The sequence below is a fragment of the Crinia signifera genome, chromosome 3, assembly GCF_055691185.1.
Source record: "Crinia signifera chromosome 3, ASM5569118v1, whole genome shotgun sequence".
Lineage (NCBI taxonomy): Eukaryota > Metazoa > Chordata > Amphibia > Anura > Myobatrachidae > Crinia > Crinia signifera.
Genome location: NC_139219.1, coordinates 337430727 through 337447437, shown reverse-complemented (window position 1 = coordinate 337447437; position 16711 = coordinate 337430727). Strand labels below are relative to the sequence as shown.

General features: G+C 40.2%; 2 non-coding genes across 2 annotated transcripts; both read left to right on the top strand.

Annotated features, from left to right (window-relative positions):
• Positions 1-8487: 8487 nt before the first annotated feature.
• TRNAN-GUU (transfer RNA asparagine (anticodon GUU)) lies at positions 8488-8561 on the top strand. Its single transcript has one exon. It is a non-coding gene; the product is annotated as a tRNA-Asn (tRNA).
• Positions 8562-9445: 884 nt separating this feature from the next.
• Positions 9446-9519, top strand: TRNAN-GUU (transfer RNA asparagine (anticodon GUU)). Its single transcript has one exon. It is a non-coding gene; the product is annotated as a tRNA-Asn (tRNA).
• The last annotated feature ends 7192 nt before the right edge of the window (positions 9520-16711 follow it).

The following is a 16711-nucleotide window of genomic DNA, read 5'->3' as shown; positions in this document are numbered from 1 at the left end:
GACTGGCACACAAGCCAGAGAGAGAATTTGATGGACTGTCCTGGACTAAGAGGTTATGCTCTGTCTAGGTATCGTGTGGACTTATCTGCTATCACTGCTGTGTGGAATAAGTGATAGTTTCGTTATTTGGACTGTGATGCTACAAGGACTTTGCTACCCGGATGTTTTTATGCTACCATTTGAATCTTTTTCCTGTCTTCATCTACATGTGTGTGCTGTGATAAAAATAAACCATATTTTGGTTTCATCTGCTCGGTGTCTGAGTGATTGAAGAACCCCGTATCTTCACATTTGGCGGCAGCGACAGTGGGATCATTCAGACACCAACCATCGAGCACAGAAAGCACAGAGAACAGAGGATCAGACCGTATGTAAGGAAACGGAAAATGCAATAAGGTGATGTTCAGCAAGTGAGCAGGTGTCATTCCTGTGGAAAGGGAAAATGTTTCCAAGGAAAGAAAATCCATGCCTCAAGACCCCTGAAGCAGAGGAGCTCAGGGATGGAGGTTCTTCAGTGTATCGGCAGGCTGGGAAGCCGGATCTGTTATTTATTGTCAGAAAAATGCAGTATATCTGGGAGTACTGGGAAGAAGCTCAGCAGATGATCAGCGGGTGGAGAGTATCCAGCATACAGGACAAGTTGTGTTACCTGGGGGATGCATTCCTGCACTGTAAAGGTGAGGCCACCTCGTGGAATCTGCTGGGGGAGCCAGAGTTTGTAGAATTTACAGAGGAAGTGATTGCTACAGTTACCCAGATGCTACAAAGAGGAAAATATTCTGAGGCTGAAGGACAAGTCCAGAATAAATTGATGCCCCAGATAGAACCAGAGGAAAGGTCTAGAAGGGGGCTACTGCAATCTGGGCAGACAACCGAGGGGTCTGCCACGGAATTAATTGTTACCGCAAGAGAAGGGTCGTTGTCAGGGGGGCCCCTAACTGCCCTTGAAGAAATGAGTATGGAGGAGCTGATAGCAGAATGTCAGCTGCGAGGTATACCCATCCAATCCTGCACTCGCGGGGAAATCCTTCAGCAGATCCTTCATGATCAGGGAGATCCTACAAATGCATTTGCTGATTATCGGGCATGGATCCTCCATTTCGGTGCACAGTTGAGTGTGTGGGAACAATTGCAGTGTCTGGAGGAGTGCTTCGTGGTGGCAGAGGAAGAGGCGATTGATCGCGGGCTCCTGGATACCCCAGCATGGCAAGATCAGTGTCGCAGGGGGCGTGATGAAAGGCACCGTTTGCAACTGCTTCTCCCCCATCCTAGGGAGGAAGCTGCTCAGTGTTCTCTGCAGGGGGAGGTTATCCCCAACGTGAAGGAAGTGAGGCCTCTGAGCCAGGCACCCTGGGAGGAGCTGCACTACAGCTTCTCTTTTACTGAGGTGGGAGATGCAGAATTATTAACCTGCTGCCAGGGGATCTATGAGGACTGCGTCCAGGAGGAGATCACCGTGGTTAGAGGAGTATATGACAACATCCAGGCCACAAGCATACCAGTCGCAGATGATGTCGTGCTTCAGGCTGCCCAGCATATTCAGCTGGGGAACGTGGTTATCCTGGAGACTGAGGACTGCGCAGAGGAAGCGGCAGGTGAGACCCAGGCTTTTGAGGGGGTAGGACTGGCCGTGGACCAGCTTGCCCTGCAGCCACCAGCGGCATTGTTCCTGATGGAGGGTCCCTTCTCAGCCCTGGGCATTGAGACCAAATGCTATAGTGAAAATTGCCATGCCCCTAGTTTGGGTTTGAGGGAGGAAGGATGTGACAGAGTGGCGGAAGTGCCAGGGCCAGAGCTCCGATATTGGGCTGCCGTTTGGCAGATGTTCCTTGGGCAAGAGGGGAAGGTGGAAACTGCTCCCTGCCCCATTGTGCCAGAGGCAAAAATATTAGCACACCCTATAGGTGTGCCCGGTGTGAAAGTTTACGATGTTGCAGAGGGGGGTACCCAACATTTGAGGATGGGGGATTGCTAACTCACTTGTTAGTTAACATGCATAACTTATATTGTGATATTGCCCTTGCTGCTTCTGCAAACCAGCCACCTTTTACAAGATGGGTTTGGTATGATGTCACTCTGTGGGACTCAGGTGGTAGATCCAAACCTCAGATTCTCTGCATCCCACTACAGGTTGTTATTGGTTCCAGAACAACTTGGTACAGGAACTAAAATAGTAGGGGAAGGAATGTGAGGTTAGCAAACTGACCGTAAGATTGTAATTATGATATTTTATTAGGTGTAGTAATTAATGTACTATTTTAGTCCGTCTGTACCCTCTTATTCTCCATAGATGTTTCTATCCCCCAAGTCTGTGTGTATTTCCAGATCATATAGTATTAGGCTGTAGAACTCCACAGTAATTAATGTACATTTTAGGTCTCTTGTTCACTGCAGATGTTTCTATCCCCCATATCTGTGTGTACCATAGTATTAGATGCTGTTAAGCAAATATGGTCGGACAGGAAATACCCAGGAAAGAATTCACCAAAAGGTTATGTCCAATTACCATACTTTTGTTCCTGCTATCACAGGAGGGTGGTAGCTGAGGGACAATCTTCACAGGGGGTGATCCAATTCCCCTGCTATCAACAGGAAATGTTCACAGGGGGTAATCAGGACATAATGTAATCAGACTGTGTTTTGTATCTTGTGTTGACACTGCTCTGCATATCTCTGGCCCCTTCCAGACTTTCTGGGGCCTGACCCAGCAGGGTGGGGGCAGCAGCAGTACCTGGGAGGGGGGATAAACCTGACTTGAATCCACCAATAGAGATTGAGTGCAAGCCCACTGATGGTATGGAGACGCGTGGGAATTTAGAAGTTTTTAAAATGACTGGCACACAAGCCAGAGAGAGAATTTGATGGACTGTCCTGGACTACGAGGTTATGCTCTGTCTAGGTATCGTGTGGACTTATCTGCTATCACTGCTGTGTGGAATAAGTGATAGTTTCGTTATTTGGACTGTGATGCTACAAGGACTTTGCTACCCGGATGTTTTTATGCTACCATTTGAATCTTTTTCCTGTCTTCATCTACATGTGTGTGCTGTGATAAAAATAAACCATATTTTGGTTTCATCTGCTCGGTGTCTGAGTGATTGAAGAACCCCGTATCTTCACAGTACTAACTTGAATCTAGTCTTATTTTGTTGACTTGGAACAATCAGTCAGCACATTTGGTTTCTATCTCAAAGGTTTGTGGTTTAATCCCACCCAGGGATATTTTTGACCGTGTGATCATATTTTGAAGAACCTTAGGTAGACAAGTTAAAACATAAAACCACCTCTTGTTATGCAGTATATCTAGACTTCTCTGATACAATTCCTCTTAAAAGTAGTTAATTACGTAAGTTTTTAGGAAACCATTGAAGCACATATTAGTGTTTGTACCAATGTGTTTCTTTGTTCTTTAATGGATGAACAGTTTTACTAAAACTCTTTTTTAACATAATAAAAAAGATAGAACTGAGCCAAAATATTAATCTCAGTTTTGTATTGGTTTAATCAACAAATAATTATAAAAAAAACAAAGGTAGCAGAGGATGGTTTCGATCCATCGACCTCTGGGTTATGGGCCCAGCACGCTTCCGCTGCGCCACTCTGCTAATCATATAAACAGCTTCAGCTCCTGAAAGCTTACCTCTTGACAAGAAAGTACCAATTTGTTTTTTTGTTCTTCAATGGAGGAAGAGTTTTACAAAAGATCTCCAGATGTTGGCCTTTTACACATATTTCAATAAATCATTTTTAGATCACTAATTTGATACAACTTTAGAGGGGTCTCTGTGGCGCGTTCGGCTGTTTACCGAAAGGTTGGTGGTTCAATACCACCCAGGGACGTAATCGACTTTTTGGTCACATTTTGGAGAACTAGATGTTGACAAGTTAAAACATTAAATCACCTCTTGTGGTATAGTGTTCCTGATCTTAAGTCACAGAAGCTCCTGAAAGCTTCACTCTTCATCAGAAAGTACCAATGTTTCTCCTCTGTTCTTCAGTAGATAAAGAATCTTACAAAAGCTCTTTAAAATAATGACTATTAAATCTATGTCTAGGAATTTTTTTATGGTACTAACTTGAATCTAGTCTTATTTTGTTGACTTGGAACAATCAGTCAGCACATTTGGTTTCTATCTCAAAGGTTTGTGGTTTAATCCCACCCAGGGATATTTTTGACCTTGTGATCATATTTTGAAGAACCTTAGGTAGACAAGTTAAAACATAAAACCACCTCTTGTTATGCAGTATATCTAGACTTCTCTGATACAATTCCTCTTAAAAGTAGTTAATTAGGTAAGTTTTTTAGGAAACCATTGAAGCACATTTTAGTGTTTGTACCAATGTGTTTCTTTGTTCTTTAATGGATGAACAGTTTTACTAAATCTCTTTTTTAACATAATAAAAAAGATAGAACTGAGCCAAAATATTAATCTCAGTTTTGTATTGGTTTAATCAACAAATAATTATAAAAAAACAAAGATAGCAGAGGATGGTTTCGATCCATCGACCTCTGGGTTATGGGCCCAGCACGCTTCCGCTGCGCCACTCTGCTAATCATATCAACAGCTTCAGCTCCTGAAAGCTTACCTCTTGACAAGAAAGTACCAATTTGTTTTTTTGTTCTTCAATGGAGGAAGAGTTTTACAAAAGATCTCCAGATGTTGGCCTTTTACACATATTTCAATAAATCATTTTTAGATCACTAATTTGATACTACTTTAGAGGGGTCTCTGTGGTGCAATCGGTTAGCGCGTTCGGCTGTTAACCGAAAGGTTGGTGGTTCAATCCCACCCAGTGGACGTAATCGACTTTTTGGTCACATTTTGGAGAACTAGATGTTGACAAGTTAAAACATTAAATCACCTCTTGTGGTATAGTGTTCCTGATCTTAAGTCACAGAAGCTCCTGAAAGCTTCACTCTTCATCAGAAACTACCAATGTTTCTCCTCTGTTCTTCAGTAGATAAAGAATCTTACAAAAGCTCTTTAAAATAATGACTATTAAATCTATGTCTAGGAATTTTTTTATGGTACTAACTTGAATCTAGTCTTATTTTGTTGACTTGGAACAATCAGTCAGCACATTTGGATTCTATCTCAAAGGTTTGTGGTTTAATCCCACCAAGGGATATTTTTGACCTTGTGATCATATTTTGAAGAACCTTAGGTAGACAAGTTAAAACCACCTCTTGTTATGCAGTATAACACATAAAACCACCTCTTGTTATGCAGTATATCTAGACTTCTCTGATACAATTCCTCTTAAAAGTAGTTAATTAGGTAAGTTTTTAGGAAACCATTGAAGCACCTTTTAGTGTTTGTACCAATGTGTTTCTTTGTTCTTTAATGGATGAACAGTTTTACTAAATCTCTTTTTTAACATAATAAAAAAGAGAGAACTGAGCCAAAATATTAATCTCAGTTTTGTATTGGTTTAATCAACAAATAATTATAAAAAAACAAAGATAGCAGAGGATGGTTTCGATCCATCGACCTCTGGGTTATGGGCCCAGCACGCTTCTGCTGCGCCACTCTGCTAATCATATAAACAGCTTCAGCTCCTGAAAGCTTACCTCTTGACAGAAAGTACCAATTTGTTTTTTTGTTCTTCAATGGAGGAAGAGTTTTACAAAAGATCTCCAGATGTTGGCCTTTTACACATATTTCAATAAATCATTTTTAGATCACTAATTTGATACAACTTTAGAGGGGTCTCTGTGGCGCGTTCGGCTGTTAACCGAAAGGTTGGTGGTTCAATCCCACCCAGGGACGTAATCGACTTTTTGGTCACATTTTGGAGAACTAGATGTTGACAAGTTAAAACATTAAATCACCTCTTGTGGTATAGTGTTCCTGATCTTAAGTCACAGAAGCTCCTGAAAGCTTCACTCTTCATCAGAAAGTACCAATGTTTCTCCTCTGTTCTTCAGTAGATAAAGAATCTTACAAAAGCTCTTTAAAATAATGACTATTAAATCTATGTCTAGGAATTTTTTTATGGTACTAACTTGAATCTAGTCTTATTTTGTTGACTTGGAACAATCAGTCAGCACATTTGGTTTCTATCTCAAAGGTTTGTGGTTTAATCCCACCCAGGGATATTTTTGACCTTGTGATCATATTTTGAAGAACCTTAGGTAGACAAGTTAAAACATAAAACCACCTCTTGTTATGCAGTATATCTAGACTTCTCTGATACAATTCCTCTTAAAAGTAGTTAATTAGGTAAGTTTTTTAGGAAAACATTGAAGCACATTTTAGTGTTTGTACCAATGTGTTTCTTTGTTCTTTAATGGATGAACAGTTTTACTAAATCTCTTTTTTAACATAATAAAAAAGATAGAACTGAGCCAAAATATTAATCTCAGTTTTGTATTGGTTTAATCAACAAATAATTATAAAAAAAACAAAGATAGCAGACGATGGTTTCGATCCATAGACCTCTGGGTTATGGGCCCAGCACGCTTCCGCTGCGCCACTCTGCTAATCATATAAACCGCTTCAGCTCCTGAAAGCTTACCTCTTGACAAGAAAGTACCAATTTGTTTTTTTGTTCTTCAATGGAGGAAGAGTTTTACAAAAGATCTCCAGATGTTGGCCTTTTACACATATTTCAATAAATCATTTTTAGATCACTTATTTGATACAACTTTAGAGGGGTCTCTGTGGCGCGTTCGGCTGTTAACCGAAAGGTTGGTGGTTCAATCCCACCCAGGGACGTAATCGACTTTTTGGTCACATTTTGGAGAACTAGATGTTGACAAGTTAAAACATTAAATCACCTCTTGTGGTATAGTGTTCCTGATCTTAAGTCACAGAAGCTCCTGAAAGCTTCACTCTTCATCAGAAAGTACCAATGTTTCTCCTCTGTTCTTCAGTAGATAAAGAATCTTACAAAAGCTCTTTAAAATAATGACTATTAAATCTATGTCTAGGAATTTTTTTATGGTACTAACTTGAATCTTGTCTTATTTTGTTGACTTGGAACAATCAGTCAGCACATTTGGTTTCTATCTCAAAGGTTTGTGGTTTAATCCCACCCAGGGATATTTAAAGAATAAATCATTTTTAGATCACTAATTTGATACAACTTTAGAGGGGTCTCTGTGGCGCGTTCGGCTGTTAACCGAAAGGTTGGTGGTTCAATCCCACCCAGGGACGTAATCGACTTTTTGGTCACATTTTGGAGAACTAGATGTTGACAAGTTAAAACATTAAATCACCTCTTGTGGTATAGTGTTCCTGATCTTAAGTCACAGAAGCTCCTGAAAGCTTCACTCTTCATCAGAAAGTACCATTGTTTCTCCTCTGTTCTTCAGTAGATAAAGAATCTTACAAAAGCTCTTTAAAATAATGACTATTAAATCTATGTCTAGGAATTTTTTTATGGTACTAACTTGAATCTAGTCTTATTTTGTTGACTTGGAACAATCAGTCAGCACATTTGGTTTCTATCTCAAAGGTTTGTGGTTTAATCCCACCCAGGGATATTTAAAGAATAAATCATTTTTAGATCACTAATTTGATACAACTTTAGAGGGGTCTCTGTGGCGCGTTCGGCTGTTAACCGAAAGGTTGGTGGTTCAATCCCACCCAGGGACGTAATCGACTTTTTGGTCACATTTTGGAGAACTAGATGTTGACAAGTTAAAACATTAAATCACCTCTTGTGGTATAGTGTTCCTGATCTTAAGTCACAGAAGCTCCTGAAAGCTTCACTCTTCATCAGAAAGTACCAATGTTTCTCCACTGTTCTTCAGTAGATAAAGAATCTTACAAAAGCTCTTTAAAATAATGACTATTAAATCTATGTCTAGGAATTTTTTTATGGTACTAACTTGAATCTAGTCTTATTTTGTTGACTTGGAACAATCAGTCAGCACATTTGGTTTCTATCTCAAAGGTTTGTGGTTTAATCCCACCCTGGGATATTTTTGACCTTGTGATCATATTTTGAAGAACCTTAGGTAGACAAGTTAAAACATAAAACCACCTCTTGTTATGCAGTATATCTAGACTTCTCTGATACAATTCCTCTTAAAAGTAGTTAATTAGGTAAGTTTTTAGGAAACCATTGAAGCACATTTAAGTGTTTGTACCAATGTGTTTCTTTGTTCTTTAATGGATGAACAGTTTTACTAAATCTCTTTTTTAACATAATAAAAAAGATAGAACTGAGCCAAAATATTAATCTCAGTTTTGTATTGGTTTAATCAACAAATAATTATAAAAAAAACAAAGATAGCAGAGGATGGTTTCGATCCATCGACCTCTGGGTTATGGGCCCAGCACGCTTCCGCTGCGCCACTCTGCTAATCATATAAACAGCTTCAGCTCCTGAAAGCTTACCTCTTGACAAGAAAGTACCAATTTGTTTTTTTGTTCTTCAATGGAGGAAGAGTTTTACAAAAGATCTCCAGATGTTGGCCTTTTACACATATTTCAATAAATCATTTTTAGATCACTAATTTGATACAACTTTAGAGGGGTCTCTGTGGCGCAATCGGTTAGCGCGTTCGGCTGTTAACCGAAAGGTTGGTGGTTCAATCCCACCCAGGGACGTAATCGACTTTTTGGTCACATTTTGGAGAACTAAATGTTGACAAGTTAAAACATTAAATCACCTCTTGTGGTATAGTGTTCCTTATCTTAAGTCACAGAAGCTCCTGAAAGCTTCAGTCTTCATCAGAAAGTACCAATGTTTCTCCTCTGTTCTTCAGTAGATAAAGAATCTTACAAAAGCTCTTTAAAATAATGACTATTAAATCTATGTCTAGGATTTTTTTATGGTACTAACTTGAATCTAGTCTTATTTTGTTGACTTGGAACAATCAGTCAGCACATTTGGTTTCTATCTCAAAGGTTTGTGGTTTAATCCCACCCAGGGATATTTTTGACCTTGTGATCATATTTTGAAGAACCTTAGGTAGACAAGTTAAAACATAAAACCACCTCTTGTTATGCAGTATATCTAGACTTCTCTGATACAATTCCTCTTAAAAGTAGTTAATTAGGTAAGTTTTTAGGAAACCATTGAAGCACATTTTAGTGTTTGTACCAATGTGTTTCTTTGTTCTTTAATGGATGAACAGTTTTACTAAATCTCTTTTTTAACATAATAAAAAAGATAGAACTGAGCCAAAATATTAATCTCAGTTTTGTATTGGTTTAATCAACAAATAATTATAAAAAAACAAAGATAGCAGAGGATAGTTTCGATCCATCGACCTCTGGGTTATGGGCCCAGCACGCTTCCGCTGCGCCACTCTGCTAATCATATAAACAGCTTCAGCTCCTGAAAGCTTACCTCTTGACAAGAAAGTACCAATTTGTTTTTTTGTTCTTCAATGGAGGAAGAGTTTTACAAAAGATCTCCAGATGTTGGCCTTTTACACATATTTCAATAAATCATTTTTAGATCACTAATTTGATACAACTTTAGAGGGGTCTCTGTGGCGCAATCGGTTAGCGCGTTCGGCTGTTAACCGAAAGGTTGGTGGTTCAATCCCACCCAGGGACGTAATTGACTTTTTGGTCACATTTTGGAGAACTAGATGTTGACAAGTTAAAACATTAAATCACCTCTTGTGGTATAGTGTTCCTGATCTTAAGTCACAGAAGCTCCTGAAAGCTTCACTCTTCATCAGAAAGTACCAATGTTTCTCCTCTGTTCTTCAGTAGATAAAGAATCTTACAAAAGCTCTTTAAAATAATGACTATTAAATCTATGTCTAGGAATTTTTTTTATGGTACTAACTTGAATCTAGTCTTATTTTGTTGACTTTGAACAATCAGTCAGCACATTTGGTTTCTATCTCAAAGGTTTGTGGTTTAATCCCACCCAGGGATATTTTTGACCTTGTGATCATATTTTGAAGAACCTTAGGTAGACAAGTTAAAACATAAAACCACCTCTTGTTATGCAGTATATCTAGACTTCTCTGATACAATTCCTCTTAAAAGTAGTTAATTAGGTAAGTTTTTAGGAAACCATTGAAGCACATTTTAGTGTTTGTACCAATGTGTTTCTTTGTTCTTTAATGGATGAACAGTTTTACTAAATCTCTTTTTTAACATAATAAAAAAGATAGAACTGAGCCAAAATATTAATCTCAGTTTTGTATTGGTTTAATCAACAAATAATTATAAAAAAACAAAGATAGCAGAGGATAGTTTCGATCCATCGACCTCTGGGTTATGGGCCCAGCACGCTTCCGCTGCGCCACTCTGCTAATCATATAAACAGCTTCAGCTCCTGAAAGCTTACCTCTTGACAAGAAAGTACCAATTTGTTTTTTTGTTCTTCAATGGAGGAAGAGTTTTACAAAAGATCTCCAGATGTTGGCCTTTTACACATATTTCAATAAATCATTTTTAGATCACTAATGTGATACAACTTTAGAGGGGTCTCTGTGGCGCAATCGGTTAGCGCGTTCGGCTGTTAACCGAAAGCTTGGTGGTTCAATCCCACCCAGGGACGTAATTGACTTTTTGGTCACATTTTGGAGAACTAGATGTTGACAAGTTAAAACATTAAATCACCTCTTGTGGTATAGTGTTCCTGATCTTAAGTCACAGAAGCTCCTGAAAGCTTCACTCTTCATCAGAAAGTACCAATGTTTCTCCTCTGTTCTTCAGTAGATAAAGAATCTTACAAAAGCTCTTTAAAATAATGACTATTAAATCTATGTCTAGGAATTTTTTTTATGGTACTAACTTGAATCTAGTCTTATTTTGTTGACTTGGAACAATCAGTCAGCACATTTGGTTTCTATCTCAAAGGTTTGTGGTTTAATCCCACCCAGGGATATTTTTGACCTTGTGATCATATTTTGAAGAACCTTAGGTAGACAAGTTAAAACATAAAACCACCTCTTGTTATGCAGTATATCTAGACTTCTCTGATACAATTCCTCTTAAAAGTAGTTAATTAGGTAAGTTTTTAGGAAACCATTGAAGCACATTTTAGTGTTTGTACCAATGTGTTTCTTTGTTCTTTAATGGATGAACAGTTTTACTAAATCTCTTTTTAAACATAATAAAAAAGATAGAACTGAGCCAAAATATTAATCTCAGTTTTGTATTGGTTTAATCAACAAATAATTATAAAAAAAAAAAGATAGCAGAGGATGGTTTCGATCCATCGACCTCTGGGTTATGGGCCCAGCACGCTTCCGCTGCGCCACTCTGCTAATCATATAAACAGCTTTAGCTCCCGAAAGCTTACCTCTTGACAAGAAAGTACCAATTTGTTTTTTGGTTCTTCAACGGAGGAAGAGTTTTACAAAAGATCTCCAGATGTTGGCATTTTACACATATTTCAATAAATCATTTTTAGATCACTAATTTGATACAACTTTAGAGGGGTCTCTGTGGCGCAATCGGTTAGTGCGTTCGGCTGTTAACCGAAAGGTTGGTGGTTCAATCCCACCCAGGGACGTAATCGACTTTTTGGTCACATTTTGGAGAACTAGATGTTGACAAGTTAAAACATTAAATCACCTCTTGTGGTATAGTGTTCCTGATCTTAAGTCACAGAAGCTCCTGAAAGCTGCACTCTTCATCAGAAAGTACCAATGTTTCTCCTCTGTTCTTCAGTAGATAAAGAATCTTACAAAAGCTCTTTAAAATAATGACTATTAAATCTATGTCTAGGAATTTTTTTATGGTACTTGTGAGGTTAGCAAACTGACCGTAAGACTGTAATTATGATATTTTATTAGGTGTAGTAATTAATGTACTATTTTAGTCCATCTGTACCCTCTTATTCTCCATAGATGTTTCTATCCCCCAAATCTGTGTGTATTTCCAGATCATATAGTATTAGGCTGTAGAACTCCACAGTAATTAATGTACATTTTAGGTCTCTTGTTCACTGCAGATGTTTCTATCCCCCATATCTGTGTGTACCATAGTATTAGATGCTGTTAAGCAAATATGGTCGGACAGGAAATACCCAGGAAAGAATTCACCAAAAGGTTATGTCCAATTACCATACTTTTGTTCCTGCTATCACAGGAGGGTGGTAGCTGAGGGACAATCTTCACAGGGGGTGATCCAATTCCCCTGCTATCAACAGGAAATGTTCACAGGGGGTAATCAGGACATAATGTAATCAGACTGTGTTTTGTATCTTGTGTTGACACTGCTCTGCATATCTCTGGCCCCTTCCAGACTTTCTGGGGCCTGACCCAGCAGGGGGGGGGGGGGCAGCAGAAGTACCGGGGAGGGGGGATAAACCTGACTTGAATCCACCAATAGAGATTGAGTGCAAGCCCACTGATGGTATGGAGACGCGTGGGAATTTAGAAGTTTTTAAAATGACTGGCACACAAGCCAGAGAGAGAATTTGATGGACTGTCCTGGACTAAGAGGTTATGCTCTGTCTAGGTATCGTGTGGACTTATCTGCTATCACTGCTGTGTGGAATAAGTGATAGTTTCGTTATTTGGACTGTGATGCTACAAGGACTTTGCTACCCGGATGTTTTTATGCTACCATTTGAATCTTTTTCCTGTCTTCATCTACATGTGTGTGCTGTGATAAAAATAAACCATATTTTGGTTTCATCTGCTCGGTGTCTGAGTGATTGAAGAACCCCGTATCTTCACATTTGGCGGCAGCGACAGTGGGATCATTCAGACACCAACCATCGAGCACAGAAAGCACAGAGAACAGAGGATCAGACCGTATGTAAGGAAACGGAAAATGCAATAAGGTGATGTTCAGCAAGTGAGCAGGTGTCATTCCTGTGGAAAGGGAAAATGTTTCCAAGGAAAGAAAATCCATGCCTCAAGACCCCTGAAGCAGAGGAGCTCAGGGATGGAGGTTCTTCAGTGTATCGGCAGGCTGGGAAGCCGGATCTGTTATTTATTGTCAGAAAAATGCAGTATATCTGGGAGTACTGGGAAGAAGCTCAGCAGATGATCAGCGGGTGGAGAGTATCCAGCATACAGGACAAGTTGTGTTACCTGGGGGATGCATTCCTGCACTGTAAAGGTGAGGCCACCTCGTGGAATCTGCTGGGGGAGCCAGAGTTTGTAGAATTTACAGAGGAAGTGATTGCTACAGTTACCCAGATGCTACAAAGAGGAAAATATTCTGAGGCTGAAGGACAAGTCCAGAATAAATTGATGCCCCAGATAGAACCAGAGGAAAGGTCTAGAAGGGGGCTACTGCAATCTGGGCAGACAACCGAGGGGTCTGCCACGGAATTAATTGTTACCGCAAGAGAAGGGTCGTTGTCAGGGGGGCCCCTAACTGCCCTTGAAGAAATGAGTATGGAGGAGCTGATAGCAGAATGTCAGCTGCGAGGTATACCCATCCAATCCTGCACTCGCGGGGAAATCCTTCAGCAGATCCTTCATGATCAGGGAGATCCTACAAATGCATTTGCTGATTATCGGGCATGGATCCTCCATTTCGGTGCACAGTTGAGTGTGTGGGAACAATTGCAGTGTCTGGAGGAGTGCTTCGTGGTGGCAGAGGAAGAGGCGATTGATCGCGGGCTCCTGGATACCCCAGCATGGCAAGATCAGTGTCGCAGGGGGCGTGATGAAAGGCACCGTTTGCAACTGCTTCTCCCCCATCCTAGGGAGGAAGCTGCTCAGTGTTCTCTGCAGGGGGAGGTTATCCCCAACGTGAAGGAAGTGAGGCCTCTGAGCCAGGCACCCTGGGAGGAGCTGCACTACAGCTTCTCTTTTACTGAGGTGGGAGATGCAGAATTATTAACCTGCTGCCAGGGGATCTATGAGGACTGCGTCCAGGAGGAGATCACCGTGGTTAGAGGAGTATATGACAACATCCAGGCCACAAGCATACCAGTCGCAGATGATGTCGTGCTTCAGGCTGCCCAGCATATTCAGCTGGGGAACGTGGTTATCCTGGAGACTGAGGACTGCGCAGAGGAAGCGGCAGGTGAGACCCAGGCTTTTGAGGGGGTAGGACTGGCCGTGGACCAGCTTGCCCTGCAGCCACCAGCGGCATTGTTCCTGATGGAGGGTCCCTTCTCAGCCCTGGGCATTGAGACCAAATGCTATAGTGAAAATTGCCATGCCCCTAGTTTGGGTTTGAGGGAGGAAGGATGTGACAGAGTGGCGGAAGTGCCAGGGCCAGAGCTCCGATATTGGGCTGCCGTTTGGCAGATGTTCCTTGGGCAAGAGGGGAAGGTGGAAACTGCTCCCTGCCCCATTGTGCCAGAGGCAAAAATATTAGCACACCCTATAGGTGTGCCCGGTGTGAAAGTTTACGATGTTGCAGAGGGGGGGTACCCAACATTTGAGGATGGGGGATTGCTAACTCACTTGTTAGTTAACATGCATAACTTATATTGTGATATTGCCCTTGCTGCTTCTGCAAACCAGCCACCTTTTACAAGATGGGTTTGGTATGATGTCACTCTGTGGGACTCAGGTGGTAGATCCAAACCTCAGATTCTCTGCTCTGCATCCCACAACAGGTTGTTATTGGTTCCAGAACAACTTGGTACAGGAACTAAAATAGTAGGGGAAGGAATGTGAGGTTAGCAAACTGACCGTAAGACTGTAATTATGATATTTTATTAGGTGTAGTAATTAATGTACTATTTTAGTCCGTCTGTACCCTCTTATTCTCCATAGATGTTTCTATCCCCCAAATCTGTGTGTATTTCCAGATCATATAGTATTAGGCTGTAGAACTCCACAGTAATTAATGTACATTTTAGGTCTCTTGTTCACTGCAGATGTTTCTATCCCCCATATCTGTGTGTACCATAGTATTAGATGCTGTTAAGCAAATATGGTCGGACAGGAAATACCCAGGAAAGAATTCACCAAAAGGTTATGTCCAATTACCATACTTTTGTTCCTGCTATCACAGGAGGGTGGTAGCTGAGGGACAATCTTCACAGGGGGTGATCCAATTCCCCTGCTATCAACAGGAAATGTTCACAGGGGGTAATCAGGACATAATGTAATCAGACTGTGTTTTGTATCTTGTGTTGACACTGCTCTGCATATCTCTGGCCCCTTCCAGACTTTCTGGGGCCTGACCCAGCAGGGGGGGGGGCAGCAGAAGTACCGGGGAGGGGGGATAAACCTGACTTGAATCCACCAATAGAGATTGAGTGCAAGCCCACTGATGGTATGGAGACGCGTGGGAATTTAGAAGTTTTTAAAATGACTGGCACACAAGCCAGAGAGAGAATTTGATGGACTGTCCTGGACTACGAGGTTATGCTCTGTCTAGGTATCGTGTGGACTTATCTGCTATCACTGCTGTGTGGAATAAGTGATAGTTTCGTTATTTGGACTGTGATGCTACAAGGACTTTGCTACCCGGATGTTTTTATGCTACCATTTGAATCTTTTTCCTGTCTTCATCTACATGTGTGTGCTGTGATAAAAATAAACCATATTTTGGTTTCATCTGCTCGGTGTCTGAGTGATTGAAGAACCCCGTATCTTCACAGTACTAACTTGAATCTAGTCTTATTTTGTTGACTTGGAACAATCAGTCAGCACATTTGGTTTCTATCTCAAAGGTTTGTGGTTTAATCCCACCCAGGGATATTTTTGACCGTGTGATCATATTTTGAAGAACCTTAGGTAGACAAGTTAAAACATAAAACCACCTCTTGTTATGCAGTATATCTAGACTTCTCTGATACAATTCCTCTTAAAAGTAGTTAATTACGTAAGTTTTTAGGAAACCATTGAAGCACATATTAGTGTTTGTACCAATGTGTTTCTTTGTTCTTTAATGGATGAACAGTTTTACTAAAACTCTTTTTTAACATAATAAAAAAGATAGAACTGAGCCAAAATATTAATCTCAGTTTTGTATTGGTTTAATCAACAAATAATTATAAAAAAAACAAAGATAGCAGAGGATGGTTTCGATCCATCGACCTCTGGGTTATGGGCCCAGCACGCTTCCGCTGCGCCACTCTGCTAATCATATAAACAGCTTCAGCTCCTGAAAGCTTACCTCTTGACAAGAAAGTACCAATTTGTTTTTTTGTTCTTCAATGGAGGAAGAGTTTTACAAAAGATCTCCAGATGTTGGCCTTTTACACATATTTCAATAAATCATTTTTAGATCACTAATTTGATACAACTTTAGAGGGGTCTCTGTGGCGCGTTCGGCTGTTTACCGAAAGGTTGGTGGTTCAATACCACCCAGGGACGTAATCGACTTTTTGGTCACATTTTGGAGAACTAGATGTTGACAAGTTAAAACATTAAATCACCTCTTGTGGTATAGTGTTCCTGATCTTAAGTCACAGAAGCTCCTGAAAGCTTCACTCTTCATCAGAAAGTAACAATGTTTCTCCTCTGTTCTTCAGTAGATAAAGAATCTTACAAAAGCTCTTTAAAATAATGACTATTAAATCTATGTCTAGGAATTTTTTTATGGTACTAACTTGAATCTAGTCTTATTTTGTTGACTTGGAACAATCAGTCAGCACATTTGGTTTCTATCTCAAAGGTTTGTGGTTTAATCCCACCCAGGGATATTTTTGACCTTGTGATCATATTTTGAAGAACCTTAGGTAGACAAGTTAAAACATAAAACCACCTCTTGTTATGCAGTATATCTAGACTTCTCTGATACAATTCCTCTTAAAAGTAGTTAATTAGGTAAGTTTTTTAGGAAACCATTGAAGCACATTTTAGTGTTTGTACCAATGTGTTTCTTTGTTCTTTAATGGATGAACAGTTTTACTAAAT